Source organism: Homarus americanus, unplaced genomic scaffold (assembly GCF_018991925.1).
Source record: "Homarus americanus isolate GMGI-L3 unplaced genomic scaffold, GMGI_Hamer_2.0 scaffold12316, whole genome shotgun sequence".
In the NCBI taxonomy this organism is placed as follows: Eukaryota; Metazoa; Arthropoda; class Malacostraca; order Decapoda; family Nephropidae; genus Homarus; species Homarus americanus.
The window spans coordinates 63,217-88,404 of record NW_024729417.1 but is presented as its reverse complement, the minus strand read 5'-3'; positions in this window follow the sequence as shown (position 1 = coordinate 88,404).

Here is a 25,188-nt window from a genome sequence, read left to right as displayed (position 1 = left end):
CTCCCTACAGCACACACACACTCCCTACAACACACACACTCCATACAACACACACCTCCACAACACACACACACTCTGCCACAACACACACACTTCCTACAACACACACACTCCCTACAACACACACACTCCCTACAACACACACACACATCCCTACAACACACACACACTCCCTACAACACACACTCCCTACAACACACACACACCCTACAACACACACACTCCCTACAACACACACACACTCCCTACACACACACAACACTCTACAACACACATCCCTACAACACACACACTCCCTACAACACACACATCTCATAACAACACAACACACTACACACACACACACACACACAAACACACACACTCTACAACACACACACACACACCCACAACACACACACCCACAACACACACACACCCTACAACACACACAACTTCCTACAACACACACACACTCTACAACACACACACTTCAACACACACACTCTACAACACACACACACACCTTACAACACACACACACACACTCCTACAACACACACACTCCCTACAACACACACACAAACACAACACACTCCACACACACACCTCTACAACACACACACTTCCTACAACACACACACACACCCCACAACACACACACTCCTACACACACACACCACACACACACACCACAACACACACACCTACAACACACACATCCTACAACACACACACACACACTCTACAACACACACACTTTACACAAACACAACACACTCTACAACACACACATACTTCCTACACACACACACACACCCTACAACACACACACTCCTACAACACACACACACTACCCCTACAACACACACACACTCCCTACAACACACACTACACACACACACACACACCCCACACACACACCCCCTACAACACACACACTCCTCACAACACACACAACACACACCCTACAACACACACACCCTACAACACACACACATCTTCCTATACACACACATTCACACACACACACATTCTACACACACAATTCCACAAACACACACACCCCTACAACACACACAACACACTCCTACAACACACACACTTCCCTACAACACACACATTTCACACACACACACACTTACACACACACACACTCTCATAACAATACCCTACACACACACACTCTACAACACACACACTTACACAAACACAATCACACTCTACAGCACACACACTTCTCATAACACACACACACTTTACATAACACACACACACAACACACTCTACAGCACACAGTCTACAGTATCAAGAACTCTGGGATCAAAGACTTTACCTTTCGTCACCCATCATCTAGCAGGTGGTGATGGTGGTGGGGGATGGTGGTGGGGTGGTGGTGTACAGTGGCAGGATAAAACCTCCATCCTTTTTAAAACGATCTTTTTTTTCACAGCGGATCCCTTAATTCCAACCGAGCTCCATGTCCGTCCATAGCCCACCATCCTCTCCTATCCACTCCATTCCTTCTCCCACACGGCGGCGCCGGTCGATGTCTGGTCGATGCGTCATCGATGCGTCGGTCAGGCGTCATCGACGCCATCGATGTCATTTGATGCGCCGTCGGTCGATGCGCTCGGTCGACGCCTGGTCGACGTCATCTTATTCCATCGATGCCCATCGACGCCGGTCAACTGATGCCCACCGTGATGCCCATCGATGCCGGTCGATGAGTTCGTCGATGCGTCGCCCGTCACGATGCGTCAATGATGCCGCCGATGTCACCGATGCCCGCCTGTCAGCCCATGCCCACGATGCTGCCGGTCGATGTCACGATGCGCCTGGCCGATGCGTTGGCTGATTTTTTTTTTTTTTTTTTTTTTTTTTTTTTTTTTTTTTTTTTTTTTTTTTTTTTTTTTTTTTTTTTTTTTTTTTTTTTTTTTTTTTTTTTTTTTTTTTTTTTTTTTTTTTTTTTTTTTTTTTTTTTTTTTTTTTTTTTTTTTTTTTTTTTTTTTTTTTTTTTTTTTTTTTTTTTTTTTTTTTTTTTTTTTTTTTTTTTTTTTTTTTTTTTTTTTTTTTTTTTTTTTTTTTTTTTTTTTTTTTTTTTTTTTTTTTTTTTTTTTTTTTTTTTTTTTTTTTTTTTTTTTTTTTTTTTTTTTTTTTTTTTTTTTTTTTTTTTTTTTTTTTTTTTTTTTTTTTTTTTTTTTTTTTTTTTTTTTTTTTTTTTTTTTTTTTTTTTTTCCATCGATCGATGTCATCGACGCCCATCGACGCCCATCGACGCACCGATGTCAACGACGCATCGATGCCCCACGATGCCGGCCGATGTCATCGATGCGCCTGGATGATGCTGGCCGGATATGCTGGCCAGTGCTTGCCGAGGTGTTGGTTGAGGTGTTGGTTGTGTTGGTTGAGGTGTTGGTTGAGGTGTTGGTTGAGGTGTTGGTTGGGGTGTTGGTTGGGGTGTTGGTTGAGGTGTTGGTTGTTGAGATGTTGACTAACTGAAGTGAGTGTGGTCACCCAGGGCAGCAGGAGGTCGTTGGGTTCGATATCCTCTGTGTGAGTGAAGGGTCAGGCTGATTGAAACTAAGGTCATAGGTCATTAGCGGACAACCCAACCACCTCATTACCTTATAATTAGATCCAACAACTCCCAGAATATATCGTTTTTAATGACTGAACATTTAAATATTACCTTACGAATATATTTATCTAACACAAACTACAAAAGCCAATCCTCTCAGGTAGATATCAAGTCCTGAGGCGCTAAGACTGTTTGATAACCCTGCGGAAAAATGCTAAATTACTCCCGTGAGGCGAGCAATAAGGGAATTAGTCCCCACGCCAACCAGGTTAAGAAACTCATCAAAAGAAAACGAATCTCGCCTACTTGAGTTGCCAGCTAGGTGTTATAATTTTATCATGTGTGTGTGTGTGTGTGTGTGTGTGTGTGTGTGTGTGTGTGTGTGTTGTTTCAGAATTTTGTTTCTTGGGTTCATTTTGGAAGTGGGATTTAGGTTAGGTTATGTTGGGTTATATTATGGTTACGTGTTAATGAATAAGGTTTATATGTAAATGTAGCGGTGGTATTATTAGTGCATCGGTGGTGTCTTTAATTTGTTCTCTCTCTCTCTCTCTCTCTCTCTCTCTCTCCTCTCCTCTCTCTCAGTCTCTCTCTCTCTCAGTAGTCTTGAGCACACACACACACACACACACACACACCACACACACACACACACACACACACACACACACACACACACACACACACACACACACACACACACACACACACACACACACACACCATCTCCTTCCCTGTGATACATTCTAATCTCCGAGCCATTATTCTCTCCCTGAAGTTGCTAATTGACATTTTACTCTGGCTGCCGCGTCTTGGCCCGAGAGAGAGAGAGAGAGAGAGTTGCTTTACAAGAGACTTTCTTTCACCCAGATTAAGGGCTTTCTCCTCTCCCCCCTAAAAAAATATCTATACAAAATGGTGTTGAAAGAATATGACACAACAGACGAAGGATTTTGACAACCCTACCGAGACAACAGGAGTCACAGTGTTCATTCTGAAATTCATCGATCACCTCAAGTACAGATAGTTTTTTTGAGCGAATCTTTTGTAAGTTAGTATGATAATGGCGTCAGATATCCTTCATTAATTATCCGAAGAAATACCCTGTTTAATTAATAACTACTTACTAATTATTTGTTAATAAGAGAACTACCTCCCTAATTTTCGCGGGTAATTGGCAGTCTGTATCAACTATAATGGTTTATCGAGTAAGAAAGGCGTAAGTGATTGTGTGATGTCATTTACACTTCCAGCTGCTGAGTTGATTTTTTGGGGAGGGAGGTGGATGGTTCTTAATAACATCAGCTAACAACTAAAACCTCAGAACGTCAGCCCAGAATGTCAGCGAATAAAGTTACCTCAGAAAGTCGCCTGGTACAGTACATCAGCTCAGAACGTCAGCTCAGAACGTCAGGTATGCATAGTCGACCCCGGCAGGAGACGTCAGCAGGACACATCATTATAATGGGACTGACGTATGCAAATGAGGAGAGGGAGGCCTGCTTGCTCATGTTTACTGTTGTGTTGTCTGTCTCCTTGACCTGTGGTGTACCTGTGGTGCTGACCTGGTGCTGACCTGTGGTGCTGACCTGTTGACATGTGGTGCTGACCTGTTGACTGTGGTGCTGACCTGTTGACATGTGGTGCTGACCTGTTGACATGTGGTGCTGACCTGTTGACATGTGGTGCTGACCTGTTGACCTGTGGTGCTGGACCTGCTGACATGTGGTGCTGACCTGTTGACCTGTGGTGCTGACCTGTTGATCTGTGGTGCTGACCTGTTGAACTGTGTTGCTGACCTGTTGAACTGTGGTGCTGACCTGTTGAACTGTGTTGCGACCTGCTGAACTGTGGTGCTGACCTGTTGACCTGTGGTGCTGACCTGTTGAACTGTGGTGCTGACCTTTGACCTGTGGTGCTGACCTGTTGACCTGTGGTGCTGACCTGTTGAACTGTGGTGTTGACCTGTGGTGCTGACCTGTTGACCTGTGGTGCTGACCTGTTGACATGGTGCTGACCTGTTGACCTGTGGTGCTGACCTGTTGACCTGTGGTGCTGACCTGTTGACCTGTGGTGCTGACCTGTTGAACTGTGGTGCTGACCTGTTGAACTGTGGTGCTGACCTGTTGAACTGTGGTGCGACCTTTGACCTGTGTTGACCTGTTGAACTGTGGTGCTGACCTGTTGACCTGTGGTGCTGACCTGTTGACCTGTGGTGTGCTGACCTGTTGACATGTGTGGTGCTGACCTGTTGACCTGTGGTGCTGACCTGTTGACCTGTGGTGCTGACCTGTTGAACTGTGGTGCTGACCTGTTGACCTGTGGTGCTGACCTGTTGACCTGTGGTGCTGACCTGTTGACCTGTGGTGCTGACCTGTTGAACTGTGGTGCTGACCTGTTGACCTGTGGTGCTGACCTGTTGAACTGTGGTGCTGACCTGTTGACCTGTGGTGCTGACCTGTTGACCTGTGGTGCTGACCTGGTAACTGTACAGGTGCTGACCTCTTGGTGGTGACTTTGGATGGTCTTTGAAGTGGACTGGGATGACCTGTAGTGACCAGAGGTAACCAATGGTGTGGTGAGGGATAAATGCCTGTTTGTGGCAACACAAGGATGTCATGACAACACCAGGTTGTTATGGCAACGCTGGATGCTTTGTATATTAAAGCCTTCCTGGAGAAGATGAAGGAATGAACGCCGGTTTTTATCTCTCAAAGTTCAGGTTTAATTTTATAAGATCACGACCAGGCCAGCGAGGAGGAGGAGGTGAGGGCAGTGGAGGAGGATATGAGGAGGAGAAAGGAGTGGTGATGTTGGTGATAGTGGTGGTGGTGGTGATGGTGGTAGTGGTAACAGTGGTGGTAATAGTGGTGATACTAAGGTGGAGTTGTGGTGGTAGTGGTAGAGTTGGTGGTATTGGTAGTGTGGTGGTGGTGGTGGTGATGGTGGTAGTGGTAACAGTGGTGGTAATGGCAATAGTGGTGGTAGTAATGGTAGTATGGTAGTGGTGGTGGTATTATTAGGAATGATATTACTGGTAGTAATAGTAGTAGTAATAGTAATAGTAGTAGTGATAGTAATAATGGTAGTAGTGATAGTGGTAGTAGTGATAGTAATAATGGTGGTAGTAATAATGGTGGTAGTTATAGTGGTGGTAGTGGTAGTAATAATGGTGGTAGTAATAGTGGTGGTAGTGGTAGTGGTGGTAGTGGTAGTAATAATGGTGGTAGTTATAGTGGTGGTAGTGATAGTGGTGGTGGTAGTAATAATGGTGGTAGTGATAGTGGTGGTAGTAATAGTGGTGGTAGTGATAGTGGTGGTAGTGGTAGTAATAATGGTGGTTGGTGATAGTGGTGGTAGTAATAGTGGTGGTAGTGATAGTGGGTAGAATAGTGGTGGTAGTGATAGTGGTAGTAATAGTGGTGGTAGTGATAGTGGTGGTAGTGGTAGTGATAGTGGTGGTAGTAATAGTGGTGGTAGTGATAGTGGTGGGTAGTAATAGTGGTGGTAGTGATAGTGTTGGTAGTGGTATAATGGTGGTTGTGATAGTGGTGGTAGTAATAGTGGTAGTGATAGTGGTAGTGGTAGTGATAGTGGTGGTAGTGGTAGTGGTGGTAGTAATAGTGGTGGTAGTGATAGTTGGTAGTGGTAGTAATAATGGTGGTTGTGATAGTGGTGGTAGTAATAGTGGCAGTGATAGTGGTAGTGATAGTGGTGGTAGTGGGTAGTGGTGTTAGTAATAGTGGTGGTAGTGATAGTGGGTGGTAGTGATAGTGGTAGTATAGTGGTGGTAGTGATAGTGGTAGTAATAGTGGTGGTAGAATAGTGGTGGTAGTGATAGTGTTAGGTATAAAATGGTGGTTGTGATAGTGGTAGTAATAGTGTGGTAGTGATATTGGTGGTAGTAATAATGGTGGTTGTGATAGTGGTGGTAGTAATAGTGGTGGTAGTGATAGTGTTGGTAGTGGTAGTAATAATGGTGGTTGTGATAGTGGTGGTAGTAATAGTGGTGGTAGTGATAGGTGGTAGTAATAGTGGTGGTGTGATAGTGTTGGTAGTGGTAGTAATAATGGTGGTTGTGATAGTGGTGGTAGTAATAGTGGTGGTAGTGATAGTGGTGGTAGTGGTGAGTGATAGTGGTGGTAGTAATAGTGATGGTAGTGATAGTGGTGGTAGTAATAGTGGTGGTAGTGATAGTGTTGGTAGTGGTAGTAATAATGGTGGTTGTGATAGTGGTGGTAGTAATAGTGGTGGTAGTGATAGTGTTGGTGGTGGTGGAACAATGGTGGCTGTGATAGTGGTGGTAGTAATAGTGGTGGTAGTGATAGTGTTGGTAGTGGTAGTAATAATGGTGGTTGTGATAGTGGTGGTAATAGTGGTGGTAGTGATAGTGGTGGTAGTAATAGGTGGTAGTGGATAGTGTTGGTAGTGGTAGTAATAGTGGTGGTTGTGATAGTGGTGGTGAGTAATAGTGGTAGTGATAGTGGTGGTAGTAATATGGTGGAGTGATAGTGATGGTAGTGTGAGTAATAGTGGTGGTTGTGATAGTGGTGGTAGTAATAGTGGTGGTAGTGATAGTGGTGGTAGTGGTAGTGATAGTGGTGGTAGTAATAGTGATGGTAGTGATAGTGGTGGTAGTAATAGTGGTAGTAGTGATAGTGTTGGTAGTGGTAGTAATAATGGTGGTTGTGATAGTGGTGGTAGTAATAGTGGTAGGTGATAGTGGTGGTAGTAATAGTGGTGGTAGTGATAGTGTTGGTTGGTAGTAATAATGGTGGTTGTGATAGTGGTAGGTAGTAATAGTGGTAGTGATAGTGGTGGTAGTGGTAGTAATAATGGTGGTAGTGATAGTGGTGGTAGTAATAGTGGTGGTAGTGATAGTGTTGGTAGTGGTAGGAATAATGGTGGTTGTGATAGTGGTGGTAGTAATAGTGGTGGTAGTGATAGTGGTGGTAGTGATAGTGGTAGGATGGTGGTGGTAGTAATAGTGGTGGTGGTGATAGTGGTGGTAGTGATAGTGGTGGTAGTGATAGTGGTGGGTAGTAATAGTGGTGGTAGTGATAGTGTTGGTAGTGGTAGTAATAATGGGGTAGTAATAGTGGTGGTAGTGATAGTGGTGGTAGTGATAGTGGTGGTGGTGGATAGTGGTGGTAGTAATAGTGGTGGTAGTGGATAGTGTTGGTGGTGGCAGTAATAGTGGTGGCAGATAGTGGTGGTGCAATAGTGGTGGTAGTGATAGTGGTGGTATAATAGTGGGTGATAGTTGGTAGTAGTAATAGTGGTGGCTGTGATAGTGGTGGTAGCAATAGTGGTGGGTAGTGATAGTGGTGGTAGTGGTGATAGATAGTGGTGGCAGTAATAGTGATGGCAGTGTGATAGTGGTGGTAGTAATAGTGGTGGTAGTGATATGTTGGTAGTGGTAGTAATAATGGTGGTTGTGATAGTGGTGGTAGCAATAGTGGTGGTGGTGATAGTGGTGGTAGTGGTAGTAATAGTGGTGGTAGTAATAGTGGTGGTAGTGATAGGTGGTAGTAGTAGTAATAATGGTGGTTGTGATAGTGGTAGTAATAGTGGTAGTGATAGTGGTGGCAGTGGTGGTAATAGTGGTAAAGGATATATAGTATAACAGTGGTATGTGATAGTGTTGGTAATAGGTGTAGCAGTGATAGGTGGTAGTGGATAGTGGTGTTAGTAATAAAAGAAGTAATAGTGGTGTGGTGAGTGGTGGCAGAAAGATAGTGGCAGTGATAGTGGTGTGCTAGTAAGTGGTGTTAGTAATAGTGATGGTGGTAGGAATAGTGGTGGTAGTGATAGTGGTAGTAAATAATAGTGTTAGTAATAGGTGGTAGATAGTGGGTAGTGATAGGATATGATAGTTAGTAATAGTGTAGTAATAGTGGGTAGTGATAGTGGTGTAGATAGTGGTGATAGTGATAGGTGGTAGTAATAGTGGTGTTAGTACAGTAGTGGGTAGTGATAGTGGTAGAGATAGTGGTAGTGATAGTGGTGGTAGTGATATGTGGTAGTGATAGTGATAGTGGTGGTAGATAGTGGTGGTGGGTAGGTGTTATAATAGTGGTGTTAGTAATAGTGGTGGTAGTGATAGTGGTAGTAGATAGTGGTAGTGGTAGTGATAATGGTAGTGATAGTGGTGGTAATGGTGGTAGTGATAGTGGGTAGTAGCAATAATGGTGAGTTAGTATAATAGTGAGAGTAGTAGTGATAGTGGCAGGATAGTGGTGGTAGGATAGTGGTGGTGGGCAGTAATAGTGGTGTTAGTAATATGGTGGCAGTGATAGTGGTGGTAGTGACAGTGGTAGTGGTAGTGATAGTGGTGGTAGTGATAGTGGTGGTAGATAGTGGTGTTAGTAATAGTGGTAGTATGATGGTGGTGGTGATAGTGGTGGTAGGATAGTGGTAGTGATAGAGAAGTGGTGTTAGTATAGTGGGTGGTAGTGATAGTGGTGGTAGTGACAGTGATAGTGGTGGTAGTGGTAGATAGTGGTGTTAGTAATAGTGGTGTTAGTATGGTGGCAGTGATAGGTAGTGATAGGGTAGTGATAGTGGTGAGGTGATAGTGGTAGTGGTATAATAGTAATAGTGTTAGTGATGGTGGTAGTGACTGGTAGTGATAGTGGTAGCAGGTATAGTGATAGTAGGTAATAGTGGTGGTAGTGATAGTGGTGGTAGTGATAGTGGTGGTGGAGTGATAGTGGTGTTGTAGAAAGTTAGTAATAGTGGTGGTAGTGATAGTGGTAGTGATGGTGTGTGGTAATAGTGGTGGTAGTGTATAGTGTTAGTAAAGGGTGGTAGTGATAGTGGTAGTGATAGTGGTAGGATAGTGTGTAGTGATAGTGGTGGTAGTGATAGTGGTGGTAGTGATAGTGTGGTAGTGATAGTGGTGGTAGTGATAGTGGTGGTAGTGATGAGTGGGTTAGTAATAGGGAGTGGTGGTAGTGATAGTGGTGGTAGTGATAGTGGTGGTAGTGATAGGGTGGTAGTGATAGTGGTGTTAAATAGTGGAGTGATAGTGGTGATGGTAGTGATATTGGTGGTAGTGATAGTGGTGGTAGTGATAGTGGTGGATAGTGGTAGTAATAGATGGTGTAGTGATAGTGGTGTTAGTAATAGTGGTGGTAGTGATAGGTGGTGATAGTGGTGGAGTGTGGTAGTGAGTGATATGATAGTGGTGGTAGTGATAGTGGTGGTAGTAATAGTGGTAGGGATAGTGGTGGTAGTGATTAGTGGGATAGTGGTGGTAGTGATAGTGTTGGTAGTGATAGTGGTGTTAGTAATAGTGGAGATAGTGTGATAGTGGTGGCGGTAGCTGTAGTGGTGGTAGTGGTAGTAGTGGTAGTAGTGATAGTGGTGGTAGTGATAGTGGTGGTAGTGGTAGTGGTGGCAGTGATAGTGGTGGTAGTGATAGTGGTAGCGGTGATAGTGATAGTGGTGGTAGTGATAGTGGTGGCAGTGATAGTGGTGGTAGTGGTAGTGGTGGTAGTGATAGTGGTAGCGGTGATAGTGATAGTGGTGGTAGTGGTAGTAGTGGTAGTGATAGTGGTGGTAGTGATAGTGGTGGTAGTGATAGGTGGTGGTAGTGATAGTGGTAGTGATAGTGGTGGTAGTGGTAGTGATAGTGGTAGTGATAGGTGGTAGTGATAGTGGTGGTAGTGGTAGTGATAGTGGTGGTAGTGATAGTGGTGGTAGTGATAGTGGTGGTAGTGATAGTGGTGGGGTAGTGATAGTGGTGGTAGTAATAGTGGTGGTAGTGATAGAGGTAGTGATAGTGGTGGTAGTGATAGTGGTAGTGTTAGTGGTGGTAGTGATAGTGGTGGTAGTGATAGTGGTGGTAGTGATAGTGGTGGTAGTGGTAGTGGTGGTAGTGATAGTGGTGGTAGTGATAGTGGTGGTAGTGATAGTAATGGAAAGTGGTAGGATCTCTTGAGTAGCTGTAGGATCCCTCCCTCAGAACCCGTCCATTAAGGTCCTAAACCCCGTCTTCCCCCTGCTTCCAAGGATACCCAGACGACGGTAGGCAGTCGCTGGAGGTCCTTACACGCCAAGGATCAAATATATTTCCAGGGATCCTACACGAGACGGGACGATCACAGCTTCTGACATCCTGTGAGAAGATGGAAGGATCCTGTCTCGTGGATGTCTTTCCGGTAAACTGCAGAAGGTTGTCCCCCGGCTCCTCTTTACGTGAAGGAAATATTTGACCTCAAGGCTGTATATTACCTCCAAGATGTCCAGGGAAATATTATACCTCTAATTTCCTTATTAATCCTTGAGGAAACAACAGGAAATAGTCCCCCAAAATACCTACATTCACAGGATAAGAACAACGGAGAGTCCTACACCCACAGGATAAGAACAGCGGAGAGTCCTACACCCACGGGATAAGAATTATCACCTGGATCCTTCACGCGAGGGAAGGAATTTTACTCATCGATCTTTCACTCGAATGGAAAGAAGGAAATCACAGAGATCCTATGAAGGATAATAATGCTTTTAATTCTAAATCCTGACCTCCTTCAGTTAAATACAGTGGCCTCAGAAGTCCTATAAAGAAGCAAGGAAATAATTCTGGAGATCCGACACACGATTCAGGAATTATCCTTTGATGTCCTTCAGGAGGAAGAAGGAATTTAGTGCTGATATCCTTTACAGGAATTGAAAATGGAAAATCTTATCTGAGATCCTGCTCACGAATGATGACATTTTGAAATCTTTCTCCGAGTTTCTTAGCAGAAGTTCAACTGAACTTCAAGGCTTCAGTTGAACTTCACCACCCCAACTAAGCTTCACCAAAACCTCAGCAATCAGAACCACCTCCAGCATCTCTCTTTGGTTATGTCAACGACCAGAACCTCACCACTAAACTCAGAGGTCCATATAGGTGAGTCATATTTTTGTCTTTCTTTTTTCTTTAGTCGAGATAAAGGAAATGTCAATAGGTGTAATTTAACTCCCCTATTGTGAACTTTCTTTTAGGTGAAATAGGGGAAAGGGGAAAAAAATAGGGCCAAAGCGGGTGATCTAATGTTCTGTAAGACTTGATTCATTTAGCTGAGATGTGGTCAGAGAAAAATAGTGGATATATAGATGATTAAGAAAGAGAAATAAAGGAGATAGAGAGAGAAATAAGAAAGATAAAGATAAATGTAAAATAAAGTGAAAAATACGAGAACAAATGAGAAATAAGATAGAAGAAAAATGTCAGCTAGAGAGAAAGAGAAAATGGATAAATAAGAAAGACAGAGATAGAAATAAGAGAGATAGAGAGAGAAAAATAAGAGAGAGAGGAGCAACAAGAAGAAGAGATAGAAGTGTGAAAATTATGTGGCATCCATCTACTGTACTGTACTAAGAGGTTGTTGACTGGCCGCTACACTCGCCTGCCTCTCAACGGCCCCACGAAAAAGGTTTATTTGGCAGCCAATTCACGCAAGGAAAACTTTATCTTAACCCCCCTGTCTCTGCCCCCTCCCCCCCCTCGGCCAATATCACCTCCCTAGACCTTGCCTCGAGCCTCAAATACTCCTACAATGAATTTCTCTTCAAACTGGAGAAGTGGGAACGTATCTAACCGACGCTCTTTTAAAGCTACGACACAAGGATGGGATTTTCAAAAACTTCGTCAGTTGAATTGATCTGTTTTTATGAGTAACCTAACGTAGCCAGCCAGCGAGCGACCAGTTATTGAGGTAGTATGTGTGTGTGTGTGTGTGTGTGTGTGTGTGTGTGTGTGGGTGTGTGTGTGTGTGGGTCCGCCCTAAAATCAAGTGTCATGTCATTTTTTTAAAGTTTAATGTCAACAAATTTAGTATCCAAGAGACGTATTATTATTATTATTATTATTATTATTATTATTATTATTATTATTATTATTATTATTATTATTATTATTTATTATTATTATTATTATTATTATTATTATTATTATTATTTATTATTATTATTATTATTATTATTATTATTATTATTATTATTATTATTATTATTATTATTATTGTATTATTGATATTATTATTATTATTATTATTATTATTATTATTATTATTATTATTATTATTATTATTATTATTATTATTATTATTATTATTATTGTTATTATTGTTATTATTATTATTATTATTATTATTATTATTATTATTATTATTATTATTATTATTATTATTATTATTATTATCTAATCCTATTTCTGCTCTTCTCTCTTCTCATCTTGTCTGGTTCTGTCTGACTTACAACTCTGACCAATCACTGGCCAGCTTCTCAAAGACAGTCTAAGATGGATGGTTCTGTTCGCCCCACTGAAGTCTATCATCTGAGATAGATGATTGATGAATTGATTGTGGCCTGGTGAACTGTGATGGAAGAGAGAGAGAGAGAGCTTGACTGCTGGCGTTTATATTTTCACCTCTGAACTTTTGAGTTTATTTGTTATAGATAAATTGTTTTATTTATTATAATGTTCCCAGTGAGACGACTATGATGATATGATAGATGCTGACTCTCTCTCTCTCTCTCTCTCTCTCTCTCTCTCTCTCTCTCTCTCTCTCTCTCTCTCTCTCTCTCTCTCTCTGTTGGTTCTGCCTCACATCAGGCTGAAGAAACAGCTGTTGGTTTGGTCTCTTCACCGCTGACCACACACTCACTGTAGCCGTGGACCTGTGACCATCAACCCCCCTCCAGCTCTCACAGTCCTGGCTGGCTATCCTGCTCTCTCTCTCTCTCTCTCTCTCTCTCTCTCTCTCTCTCTCTCTCTCTCTCTCTCTCTCTCTCTCTCTCTCTCTCTCTCTCTCTCTCTCTCTCTTTGTCGTCGCTTTTTTGTGTCATTATTTTTTCTATGTTTTACTTTTTATCTCCTTTCTTCACATTCTCTCTCTCTTGATCTTGTTCTCTTTCTCATTTTCTGAGTCTGCCTCTCCCCGTCCCCCTCTCCCCCCCCCCCCCCCTCCCCTCTCCCCGCCCCCCCCCCTCTCCCCGTCCCGTCACCCCCTCCCCGTCACCCCCCTCCGTCCCCCCCCCGTCCCCCCTCCTCGTCTCCTCTCTCCCTCTCCCCCCTCCCCGTCCCCCTCTCCTCGTCCCCTCTCCCCGCCCCCTCTCCTCGTCCCCTCTCCCCGCCCCCTCTCCCACGTCCTCTCCCCCTCTCTCCCTCTCTCCCCCTCTCCCCCCTCTCCCCCCACCCCTCTCCGCCACCCCTCTCCCTACCCCTCTCCCCATCCCCCCCTCCTCTCCCCCTCTCCTCGTCCCCCCTCCCCCCCCCCCTCCCCTCCCCCCTCTCCCCCCCCCCCTCTCTCCCCTCCCCCTCCTCTCTCGTCCCCTCTCTCCCATTCCCTCTCTCCCCGTCCCCTCTCTCCCCGCCCTCTCTCCCGTCCCCTCTCTCCCACCCCCCTCTCTCCCCCCCCCTCTCCCCGTCCCCTCTCTCCCCATCCCCTCTCTCCCCATCCCCCTCTCCTCATCCCCTCTCTCCCCCCCCTCTCCTCATCCCCTCTCTCCCATCCCCTCTCTCCCCGTCCCCCCTCTCCTCCTCTCCCTCTCCCCCATCCCCTCTCTCCCATCGTCCCTCTCCCTCCCCTCTCCCCCATCCTCTCTCCCCCCCTCTCTCCCATCACCTCTCTCCCCATCCCTCTTCTCCCTCCTCTCCATCTCTCCCTCTCTCCCATCCATCCCCTCTCTCCCCCGTCCCTCTCTTCCCGTCCCCTCTCCCCATCCTCTCTCCCTCTCCCATCCATCCTCTCTTCCCATCCCCTCTCTCCCCATCCTCTCTTCCCCGTCCCCTCTCTCCCATCCCCTCTCCCATCACCTCTCTCCCCCATCCCCTCTCTCCCCATCCCCTCTCTCCCCATCCCCCTCTCTTCCATCCCCTCTCTCCCCATCCCCTCTCTCCCCATCCCCTCTCTCCCCATCCCCTCTCTCCCATCACCTCTCTCCCCATCCTCTCTCTCCCATCACTCTCTCCATCTCTCCCCATCCTCTCCCCCCTCTCTTCCCATCTCTCCCCTCTCTCCTCTCTTCCCGTCCTCTCTCCCCGTCACCTCTCTTCCCGTCCCTCCCCATCCTCTCTCCCTCGTCCCTCTCTCCCCGTCACCTCTCTTCCGTCCCTCTCTCCCCGTCACCCTCTCTCCCCCGCCCCTCTCTCTCCCGTCCCTCTCTCCCCGCCCTCTCTCCCCGTCACCTCTCTTCCCATCCCCTCTCCCCATCACCTCTCTCCCGTCCCCTCTCTCCCCGTCACCTCTCTTCCGTCCCTCTCTCCCCGTCACCTCTCTCCCCGTCCCTCTCTCCCCGCCCTCTCTCCCCGTCCCCTCTCTCCCCCACCCCTCTCCCCGTTCCCCCTCTCTCTCCCTCACTGCCCCAGCTCTTGGTCGCTATTGAGACCATCTCTTGCCCCTGCCATACGACGACGTCTTAAGGGGAGACTCACATTAAAGACAGCCATGGAGTAAGCTTTAGAGAGAGAGAGAGAGATCCTCCAGAACTCTGAGGGCCATTTGCTCACTCAGGCAAGGCTATGTATTACTATGGAGGGATGTAAATGATCTTAAGTAACATATAGGTCAAGACTTGTGTGGTGGAGGGGGCACACCGCTCGAGTCGTTGGTTCCCTTCCGAGGCACCTCAAGGTCCACCCAGCTGTGAATATGGGGTTAATACTCACTTTACAGTTTGGGGATTTGTGAGTGGTCGAGTGCAGTGTCTGGCTAAGCTCCCTCCAAGACATTTATTCTCCCTTGGATATTAATCTTCCTCATTTATGCATTTAGTATCCCTTATTCATAGTCAGACTCCCCTTTATAGTTACTCTCCCTTATTCACAGTTACTCTCCCTTATACATACATTTACTCCCCCTTATGCAAACACTATTGGCTCTGTTACACAAAAACTGCACCAACTTTTTCTTCCCAGGCTGAATGTTTAAACCATGGACCTCTCTCTCTCTCTCTCTCTCTCTCTCTCTCTCTCTCTCTCTCTCTCTCTCTCTCTCTCTCTGTTATTTTAGAGCACTTCTCACTTTCCTTACTCCCTCTCACTCCCCTCTTTTCTCTCTCTCTCACTCACCCATCCTCGTTTTTTCACTCTTCCTCACCCCAATCTGTCTCATTCATTCCCCTCTCTTCCTCTTCCTCCCTGCCTCATCTTCCTTCTCTCACCCTTCTTGCCTCACCCTCCATCCCCTTTCCTCTCTCACTCCCCTCCCCTTCCTACCTCATCTCCCTCCCTCACCCCTCTCTCCCTCATCCTTCCCTACCTCATCTCCCCTCCCTCACCCTCTCTCCCTCATCCTTCCTACCTCATCTCCCTCCCTCACCCCTCTCCCTCATCCTTCCTACCTCATCTCCCCTCCCTCACCCCTCCCTCCCTCATCCTTCCCTACCTCATCTCCCTCCCTCACCCCTCTCTCCCTCATCTTCCCTACCTCATCTCCCCTCTCCCCCCTCCTCCCTCCCCTCATCCTTCCCTACCTCATCCCCTCCCCTCCCCACCCTCCCTCCCTCATCCTTCCCTACCTCATCTCCCTCCCTCACCCTCTCTCCTCATCCTTCCCTACCTCATCTCCCTCCCTCACCCTCCCCTCCCCTCATCCCTACCTCATCTCCCTCCCTCACCCTCCTCCCTCATCCTTCCCTACCTCATCTCCCCTCCTCACCCTCCCTCCCTCATCCTTCCTACCTCATCTCCCTCCCTCACCCTCTCTCCCTCATCCTTCCTACCTCATCCCCTCCCTCACCCTCCCTCCCTCATCCTTCCCCTCCATCTCCCTCCTCAACCTCTCTCCCTCATCCTTTTTACCTCATCTCCTCCCTCACCCTCTCTCCTCATCCTTCTACCTCTATCTCCCTCCCTCCCCCTCTCTCCCCTCATCCTTCCTACCTCATCTCCCCTCACCCTCCCCTCCCTCATCCTTCCCTACCTCATCTCCTCCCTCACCCTCTCTCCCCTCATCCTTCCTACCCACATCTCCCTCCCTCACCCTCCCTCACCCCTCATCCTTCCCTACCTATCTCCCTCCCCACCCCTCCTCCCTCATCCCTCCCCTACCTCATCTCCCTCCCCTCCACCCTCCCCTCACCCTCCCTCCCTCATCCTTCCCTACCTCATCCTCCCCTCACCCCTCCCTACCTCATCTCCCTACCTCCCCTCCCCTCACCCTCTCTCCCTCATCCTTCCCTACCTCATCTCCCTCACCCTCCCTCCCTCATCCTTCCCTACCTCATCTCCCCTCCCTCACCCCTCTCTCCCTCATCCTTCCCTACCTCATCTCCTCCCTCACCCTCTCTCCTCATCCTTCCCTCCTCATCTCCCTCCCCTCACCCTCCCTCCACCCTCATCCTTCCTACCTCCTCTCCCCTCACCTCCCCTCCCCTCATCCTTCCTACCTCATCTCTCCCTCCCCTCCTCCCTCCCCTCATCCTTCTCCCTCCTCACCTCTCCTCATCCTTCTTACCTCATCTCCTCCTCACCCTCCCTCATCCTTCCCACCATCCCCCCTTCCTCATCCTTCCCTACCTCATCCTCCCTCACCCTCTCTCCCTCATCCTTCCCTACCCTCCTCCCTCTCTCACCCTCTCCCTCATCCTTCCCCACCATCTCCTCACCCTCCCTCCCTCATCCTTCCCCACTCATCTCCTCCTCACCCTCTCTCCCTCTCATCCTTCCCACCCTCATCTCTTCTCCTCCCTCCCTCATTCCTACCTCATCTCCTCCCTCACCCTCTCTCCCTCATCCTTCCCACCTCATCTCCTCTCTCACTCCCTCCCCATCCTTCCCACCATCCTCCTCCTCACCTCTCTCCTCATCCTTCCCACTCATCTCCCTCCTCACTCTCTCCCTCATCCTTCCTACCTCATCTCCCTCTCTCACTCCCTCCCTCATCCTTCCTACCTCCTCCTCCCTTCTCACTCCGGTATAAACACGCCGTCGACAAAGACCCGGACTGAGTCACCGGCATCCGGAACCCGTAAATTATCCGGCAGTCATCCGGATAAAGGAGAGGAGGCCGGCTACCTTTTAGCTCCTGGGTGAGAGTGGGGAGGGAGGCAGGCTGCCTTTAGGCTCCTGGGTAAGGGGAGGGAGGGAGGGCCAGTTGCCTTTAGGCTCTTGGGTGAAGGGAGGGAGGAAGGGAGGCTGCCTTTAGGCTTGGGTAAAGGGGGGAGGGAGGAGGGGCAGCTGCCTTTAGGCTCTTGGGTGAGAGGAGGAGGGAGGGAGGCGAGGGCCAGCTGCCTTTAGGCTCTTGGGTGAAGGGAGGGAGGGAGGGAGGGGCTCCTCACAACTTTTGAAAGTCAGCTTGGCATTGGTCAGAGAGAGAGGGGGCAGGGGAGGAGGGAAGGGTCGGCTACCCTCTGGCACCTGGGTTCTGTCTGGGTGAGAGGGAGGAGGAGATTGTAGGGGAGGAGATCGAACGAGGGGGAAAGAGAGAAAGGAAGATTCTTTACTTTCTATGTAGATGAGAGGGTGAGTGTGTTGGATAGTGGTGGTAGTGGTTGTTGTGGGTGGCTGGTGATGGTAGAATAGTGGTAGTGTTGGTGGTAGGTGGCTGTGGTGACAGTGGTAGTAGTGGTCGTGGTGGCGGTAGTATTAGTAGTGGTGGTGGTTGTGAGTAGTAGAGGTAGTGGTGGAGGGAGTCACTTGTTATCAGAGGTTGTTCTTGAGGTCAACTCAGGGCCAGGCTGCTGGAGGTAAAGTTACAGTGAGATTTGCATAATGTTGGTCCACGTCCGTCAGGTTGTGTGGGTCAGCCTCTTACTGCTGAGTTGTGCCTCTCTCTCTCTCTCTCTCTGTCTCTTTATTTCTCTATGTCTGTCTGCCTCTGGCATTCGTTCCACAAGTCTCAACAAGTCTCTTCGACAATGCGGTGAGTCATAACTCATAACACGTCCAAATATATATATATATATATATATATATATATATATATATATATATATATATATATATATGCAAATAAATCACTGTAGTTGCGTGATCTAGGTATATGCTGATAACCACAAGGAAAGAAAACACGAAGTTCAGCGCTGTGTAATTCACATCTTCAGGGGTGAGTACAGACTAAGGAGAAATACTTGACAAGGCTGATATATACAGTAGGAGAGTGAGATCAAGTCCTAGGGACCGTAGGTATCCACAATGGTCCGGTCATTAGGCAGTGACCCTACTAATCTGCATAAGCACATCAGCTGTCCGTAGTCAGGCCATAGGGTAAGATGACTCAACCTTCTCACCTGGTTACAAATCTTCTTAATTACATAATTATCCAGTTTGTACATACCATTACTCTATAATGTTCCTACTGACAATTGAATTACAAGGTAATATTGAGGAGGCATTATTCCAGTCAATGCAATGCTTATTATCCTCATATGAACGAACAGAGCATTGATTCCTGGCCTGTCCTAACACTATATTTATGTTGTTTAAGTCTAGTTACAAGATCTTTACCTGTCTGGCCTAAGTAGAACATATTATATTCCTTGCAAGGAACCTTGTAAATGCACTGTTTTACAGTGCATGAGTATTTAAATGCCACATTAACGTTCCAGGTTTTCAGTTGTAAAGGAATGAGTGGCTCAAATGTGTGTGTGTGTAATGGTGAGCATGCTGGACCTGGTTCGATCCCCGGGCAGGGTAAAACTATGGGCAAGTTTCTTTACGCCATTTGCCTCTGTCTACCCAGCAGTAATTGGGGACCTGGATGTTAATCGATTTGTGGATCGTATTTCGGGGTAATGGTTAGCCAGTGCAGTTGGCGAGTTGTCCGGTCTTCTCGGACTATTCATTGACACTGGGTCATGCAACTCGTTAACTCAGGGTGTGGTTGTTGTGTTGGTGAAAGCTTCTACACCTTAGCACTGGGTCATGCAGTAACAGTAAGCAGTAGCAGTAAGCTGTAACAGTAACAGTGAGCAGTTGCAGTAACAGTAAGCAGTAGTAGTAAGAAGGAGCAGCAGCATCACTGACCTTACATAGATTGGATTCACGATAAATAAAATAATCCAGGTGTAACAGAGAGAGAGGGAGGCCACACTACAGTGAGGGAGGCCACACCAGGGAGAGGAGGCCACACTACGGTGAGGGAGGCCACACGAGTGAGGAGTACACCACAGTGAGGGAGGCCACTACAGTGGGGAGCGAGGGAGGCCACACTACAGTGAGGAGGCCACGCCAGGGAGAGGGAGGCCACACTACAGTGAGAGAGGCCACGCCAGGGAGAGGGAGGCCACGCCAGGGAGAGGGAGGCCACACTACAGTGAGGGAGGCCACACCAGGGAGAGGGAGACCACACAGCAGAGGGAGGCCACACTACAGTGACGGAGGCCATACCAGGGATAGGGAGGCCACACTACAATGAGGGTGGCCACGCTCGGGAGACGGAGGCCACACTACAGGAGGAGGCCAAGGAGGAGGCCACACTACAAAGAGGAGGCCACAGCAGGGAGAGGGAGAATAATAACATGCTAATAAGAGGCTTCTTGACCAAATTTGTTCTCGTGAATCACTGACAAGTCGTAATCCCTCCCTCTCTCCTCTCCCTACCTCTACCTCTTCCTCCCTCACCTCCTCCTCCCTACTCCCACCTCTTCCCCCTCTACTCCTCCTCCTCCCTACTCCTTACCTCTTCCCCCCCTCTTACCTCCTCTCCTCACCTCACTCTTCCTCACCCTTGCTGCTCCTCCCACTCTCTACTCTCTTCCTGTTCTCCTCCCTTTCCCTTCCTCCTCCTCGACTGGTGATTCGGGTTTTTTTTGGGGGGTTGTGGTACCTCTGGGGCTCTAGGGTTCTGGGGGATTGTGGCATTTCTGGGGTTTCAGGGTCTCAAGGGATTGGGGATTTGTGTCTCTGGGGGGGGGGATTTTGGTACTTTCTGGGGGTTTCAGGGGTTCTGGGAAGGGATTGTAGCCCGGTTTGGTACTCTGGGGAGATTGTGACCATACCTTTTAGGGTCTTGGAGGCTCTGGGGGGGATAACAGTGACCTTATCTGGGGAGCCAGGGGAGCTAGTGACTCATGACCTTATGTAGTTAAAGTTTGGTTTGGTTGTTGGGGTTAGGTTAGGTTAGGTTAGGTTAGGTTGGGTTATATTAGGTTAGGTGTTGGTTAGGTTAGGTTTGGTTAGGTTTGGTTAGATTTTTGGGTTAGGTTTGGTTAGATTAAGTTTGGTTTGGTTGGGTTAGGTTAGTTTTGGTTAGGTTTGGTTAGATTAAGTTTGGTTTGGTTAGATTAAGTTTGGTTTGGTTAGATTAAGTTTGGTTTGGTTAGATTAAGTTTGGTTTGGTTTGGTTAGGTTTGGTTAGTTTTGGTTAGGTTAGGTTAGTTTTGGTTAGGTTAGGTTAATTTTGGTTAGTTTTGGTTAGGTTAGGTTAGTTTTGGTTAGGTTAGTTTGGTTAGGTTAGTTTAGTTCAGGGATTCTGTCTTAAGTAACTCAGTCCTTCGTCACCATAACCATCTCAATTAACACGTACAAAATGGGTCAGCTGGGTTGGGGTGGGCAGGGGTTAGAGTGGTTAGGGGTTTGGTGTGGGTCAGGGAGGTTGGAGGGGTCCGGAGGTTGGGGTGGGTCAGGGGTTAGAGTGGGTCAGGGGTTGGTGTGGGTCAGGGGTTAGAGTGGGTCAGGGGGAAGAGAATGGGTGGTTAGAGGGTCAGGGGTTAGAGTGGGTCAGGGGTTGATTCAGGGGTTGGTGCGGGTCAGGGGTTGGAGGGAGTTAGAGGGTCAAGGAGTTGGGGTGGGTCAGGGGTTGAGTGGGTCAGGGGTTAAAATAGCTGGGGTGGGTCCAGAGGTTAAAAATAGGGGTTAGAGTGGGTCAGGTTGGCGGGGTCAGGGGTTAGAGGGGTCAGGGGTTGGGGTGTCAGGGGTTAGGTGGGTCAGGGGTTAGAGTGGGTCAGGTAGAGTGGGTCAGGTTATAGGGGTTGGGGTGGGGTTGAAGGTTAGAGTGGGTCAGTTGGGGTGGGGTTGGGCTGGGGGTCAGGGTGGGGTGGGTCAGGTAATAGAGTAATAGGTTTAGAGTAACAGGTTAGGAGTGGGTAGGAGTGGGTCAGGGGTTAGAGTCGGGTCAGAGTGGTAGAGTGTCAGGGGTTTGAGGTCAGTTAGAGTAGGGTCAGGGGAGGAGGGATGAGAGGATCAATCCCCACAAGTCTCCACATCAGCTTGGTCACTTTCTATTGGTTTTCTGTTTTCTTGTGCCGACACTCACTCCCCGACCAGCCCGACCCGACCTGCCCGACACGTTAGGCCTTCCCCGACCAGCCCGACACGTTAGGCCTTCCCCGACCAGTCCACCCCGACCAGCTTTCCCCGACCAGTTCGAACCGACGAGGAAACGGTGGAATAAGTCGACACCATGGTACAGGCATCCTTCCTCCTCCTCCTCCTCCTCCTCCTCTTCCTCCTCTTCCTACTCCTCTTCCTTCCATCTTCTTTCCTCTTCCTCTTGCTCTTCCTCCCTTCTCTTATCCTGTTCCTACCAACCATCACTATCTCCTCTTCTTCCTTCCTTCCTCCTCCTCCCCCCCCCCCTCCCTCTTCCTTCCTCCTCCTCCTCCTCCTCCTCCTCCTCCTCCCTCCTCCTCCTCCTGATCCTCCTCCTCCTTTTCCTTCTCTTCCTCCTTCCTCTTGTTCCTCCCTCCTCCTCCTTCCTTCCTCTTCACTATTTTCTCGTCAACCACAAAACCTCAATATCACAAGAAGAAGAGAAGAAGAAGAGGAAGAAGATGAAGAAGAAGAAAGAAGAAGAAGAAGAAGAAGAAGAGGAAGAAGAAGAAGAAGAAGAAGAAGAAGAAGAAGAAGAAGAAGAGGAAGAAGAAGAACTTTAACATAATATATTACACCAGTTAAAATTCACGTCTTCACCCTCCCAGAGACTAAGGCTTAACGTCTGTATAAAAACTACTCTTTAAAGCCTACCTTAAAAAACACATCCCTTAAATTCTACTCTAAGGATGTTATTCACTCAAGGATGTTATTCACTCAAGGATGTTATTCACTCAAGGATGTTATTCACTCTAAGGATGTTATTCTTTTTAGGGATGTTATTCACTTTAAGGATGTTATTCACTTTAGGGATGTTATTCACTTTAAGGATGTTATTCATTTTAAGGATGTTATTCACTTTAGGGATGTTATTCACTTGAAGGATGTTATTCACTTTATGGATGTTATTCACTCTAAAGATGTTATTACTTTAATTGTTATTCACTTTATGGATGTTATTCACTCTAAGGATGTTATTCACTTTGAGATGTTATTCACTTTAAGGATGTTATTCACTTGAAGGATGTTATTCACTTTAAAGATGTTATTCACTTTAAGGATGTTATTCACTTTAAGGATGTTATTCACTTTAGGATATTCACTTTAGGGATATTTATTCACTTTAAGGATGTTATTCACTTTGGATGTTATTCACTTTAAGGATGTTATTCACTCTAAGGATATTTATTCACTCTAAGGATGTTATTCACTTTAGGATGTTATTCACTTTTAAGGTATTATTCGCTTTAAGGATGTTATTCTTTAAGGATGTTATTCACATTATGGATGTTATTCACTTGAAGGATGTTATTCACTCTAAGGATGTTATTCACTCAAGGATGTTATTCACTCAAGGATGTTATTCACTCAAGGATGTTATTCACTCTAAGGATGTTATTCTTTTTAGGGATGTTATTCACTTTAAGGATGTTATTCACTTTAGGGATGTTATTCACTTTAAGGATGTTATTCATTTTAAGGATGTTATTCACTTTAGGGATGTTATTCACTTGAAGGATGTTATTCACTTTATGGATGTTATTCACTCTAGAGATGTTATTCACTTTAAGGATGTTATTCACTTGAAGGATGTTATTCACTCTAAAGATGTTATTCACTTTAAGGATGTTATTCACTTTATGGATGTTATTCACTCTAAAGATGTTATTCACTCTAAGGATGTTATTCACTCAAGGATGTTATTCACTCAAGGATGTTATTCACTCTAAGGATGTTATTCACTTTATGGATGTTATTCACTCTAAAGATGTTATTCACTTTAAGGATGTTATTCACTTTATGGATGTTATTCACTCTAAGGATGTTATTCACTTTAAGGATGTTATTCACTTTAAGGATGTTATTCACTTGAAGGATGTTATTCACTTTATGGATGTTATTCACTTTATGGATGTTATTCACTCTAAAGATGTTTTTCACTTTAAGGATGTTATTCACTTTAAGGATGTTATTCACTTTAAGGATGTTATTCACTTTAAGGATGTTATTCACTTTAAGGATGTTATTCACTTTATGGATGTTATTCACTTTATGGATGTTATTCACTCTAGAGATGTTATTCACTTTAAGGATGTTATTCACTTGAAGGATGTTATTCACTCTAAAGATGTTATTCACTTTAAGGATGTTATTCACTTTAAGGATGTTATTCACTTTAGGGATGTTATTCACTTTAAGGATGTTATTCACTTTATGGATGTTATTCACTTTATGGATGTTATTCACTCTAGAGATGTTATTCACTTTAAGGATGTTATTCACTTTAAGGATGTTATTCACTTTAAGGATGTTATTCACTTTAAGGATGTTATTCACTTTAAGGATGTTATTCACTTTAGGGATGTTATTCACTTTAAGGATGTTATTCACTCTAAGGATGTTATTCACTTTAGGGATGTTATTCACTCGAAGGATGTTATTCACTCTAAGGATGTTATTCACTCTAAGGATGTTATTCACTTTAGGGATGTTATTCACTCTAAAGATGTTATTCACTTTAAGGATGTTATTCACTTTAAGGATGTTATTCAATCTAAAGATGTTATTCACTTTAAGGATGTTATTCACTCTAAAGATGTTATTCACTTTAAGGATGTTTTTCACTTTAAGGATGTTATTCACTTTAAGGATGTTATTCACTTTAAGGATGTTATTCACTTTAAGGATATTTATTCATTTAAGGATGTTATTCACCTTAAGGATGTTATTCACTTTAGGGATGTTATTCACTCTAAGGATGTTATTCACTCTAAGGATGTTATTCACTTTAGGGATTTTATTCACTCTAAGGATGTTATTCACTCTAAGGATGTTATTCACTCTAAGGATGTTATTCACTCTAAGGATGTTATTCACTCTAAGGATGTTATTCACTCTAAGGATGTTATTCACTCTAAGGATGTTATTCACTCTAAGGATGTTATTCCCTCTAAGGATGTTATTCACCTCCGAAATATATTGGGTGAGCTTACAGAGTTGGTCACCTGAGAGAATCGTTTAGGCTTACATATCCATCTTCCCTCAGATCAAGGGGTCGTGGCCTATATCCCCTCAGATTAAGGGGGATCTGTCTACTTGTCCCTCAGATCAAAAGGGTCATCTATCTCCCTTCAGATTCGGGAGTCGTGCCTACCTCCCCTCACATCAAGGGTCGTGCCTACCTCCCCTCACATCAAGGGTCGTGCCTACCTCCCCTCACATCAAGGGTCGCGCCTACCTCCTCCCCTCACTTCAAGGGTCGTGCCTACCTCCTCCCCTCACATCAAGGGTCGTGCCTACCTCCTCCCCTCACTTCAAGGGTCGTGCCTACCTCCTCCCCTCACTTCAAGGGTCGTGCCTACCTCCCCTCACTTCAAGGGGT